The following is a 2,038-nucleotide window of genomic DNA, read 5'->3' as shown; positions in this document are numbered from 1 at the left end:
AAGTCCTCTAGAGCAGAGCGCAAGTGGCTCCGACAGGGACTGGGGCAAAGCCCTGGGCTTTGTCAGGCATGGAGACCTGCGACAGCCCAGCAGCCCCGGGGCCCAGGTACCTTGTCCCCTGTGTCCGCCAGGGACAAGGCTGAGCCCGCAACCAGGCACCCAGCAGCGCAGTGGGGGCTGAAGCCTGGCTCCCCAAGAGCAATGACCATGTGGGAACAGGACCTTGCTGGAGGAAGGCGAGTGCCGGGAGGAGCACAGCAAGGGGCTGGGGGCTCAGCACACCCTGCCGATGGCAGCATCAGATCCAGCCTGGCCGCAGAGCGCTGCGGAGCCACCCCTGTGCCTGCCATGAAGGGACGCAGGCAGCAGGGTGAGTCGGTGCTGGGGGCAGAGCGTGCACCACAGCTGGGGTGTCCCTAGGCCTCAGCCTGTTGGGGTCGTGTGCTGGAGGTGCCTCTCACTGCCCCACTGTCCTCAGGCTTGGGCAGGATGTGCAGGTGCTACAAGCACCTTGATAACTGTGAGCACCAGATTGCACCCTGTGAGGTGAAGTACCAGCTGCACAATGTGGACACCCGGACGCCCTTTAGGTGCGTGTCCAGGAGGAAAAGGCAGGGCTTTTCCCACCATCACAGGGCACTGTGTGCAGATAGTTTGGGGTCAGACGAGGTAGGACCCAGCGGGATGCCCAGCCTAGCCAGCACTTGCTGACCACTGCCCTCTTGTGCCCACAGGCTGGCGCGGTTCCTGCGCAGGGTGAGGGACCTCAATGACGTGGCAGTGGCTGTCCTGGCTGACCGCATTGCTGTGGACTGCTTTGTTCTGGAGCCACCCACTGACTGCAGCCTGGGCAAGGGGCCGCAGCACAAGTAAGTGTGGAGGGTCAAGGGAATGTGGGCTTCCTACCCTGCATGGGCAGGGTGCTGTCTTGCAGGCTTGGCATGAAGCTGGCATTGCAAGTGTTATCCCCTGCTCTGCTGTGCCATGGGCTGGGGTGGGAAGCAATGGATGTCAGTGCTGCAGCATTACACTGATGCTCACAGCTTTGCTTCTCTGGCAGCTGTATCACAGCGACCCGGGCTGTGCTAGTACCTGCACAGCATCTCAAAAAGACCCTGAGGTGCTGGGGTCCTCCACATGTGACCTCCAAGGCAGAGCATCCATACTGGAAGACACAGGACAGTGGTGGCACCCTCTATGAGCGATGCCTGCAGCTGGCCTTGGAGCAGAAGCTGGGCACTTAGCACCACACGGTGCCCTGATGATGCCTGAGAAACACTGACTTGTGTGGGGAGGAAGACATGTTGTGCAGCAGCCACGAGTGGAGCTGCTTGATTTCTGGTCCTTTAGACAAAGGATGGCACTGAGCATGGCTGCATGGAGCTGGAATGGGGGCAGGCAGAGGGACTGAGAAGCCTCTCAAAGGAGCTGTGGCTGGCATCTATGAGCATCAAAGCAAGGGGAAAGGAGGGCTTGGGAAAGTGGAAACCTACCATCTTCCTTCCCTGTTGTGCCCTAGGGGATGCTCTAGGCATTGGGCCCCCCCACCCCTGGATTTGTGCCCCTTCAGCTGGGGGGCCTGAGCAGTGTGGTATGATCCTGGACCCCTTCCCCAGGCAGGGTAGGAGGAGGTGCAGGGAGGGCTGGGGTCTGTGCTGGCTCCCAGCCCTGGAGTGAGGTGGGAGGCGGCGGGCAAGCACTGTGCACAGCAGAAGATAAATAAAGGGTGGTCTGAGCATGGTGTGTGGTGCAGGGGCTGAGCCTGCTGTCCCCAGTTCACACTATGGCCCCAGGGGCTGATCCTGCCCTCCTGCAGTAAGCACAGTGCAGCTGGGGTGGGGAGGATGGTTTATTTTCTTGCTTGCACTACATCCAAGGCTGAGGCACAGTGGTAGCAGCAGGGAAGGAGCAAGCTTCGATCTCAGGGGTACCCTGGGGTGGTCCTCACCATTGCCCTGCCCTGGCCTCCTGTCCCACCTCAGGTGTGAGGCCAGCACTCCTCCCATAGGACTGAAGGGTCTTACACTTTGAATTTCAT

The sequence above is a fragment of the Fulmarus glacialis genome, unplaced genomic scaffold, assembly GCF_000690835.1.
Source record: "Fulmarus glacialis isolate BGI_N327 unplaced genomic scaffold, ASM69083v1 scaffold36416, whole genome shotgun sequence".
Lineage (NCBI taxonomy): Eukaryota > Metazoa > Chordata > Aves > Procellariiformes > Procellariidae > Fulmarus > Fulmarus glacialis.
This window is presented reverse-complemented; position numbering follows the sequence as displayed.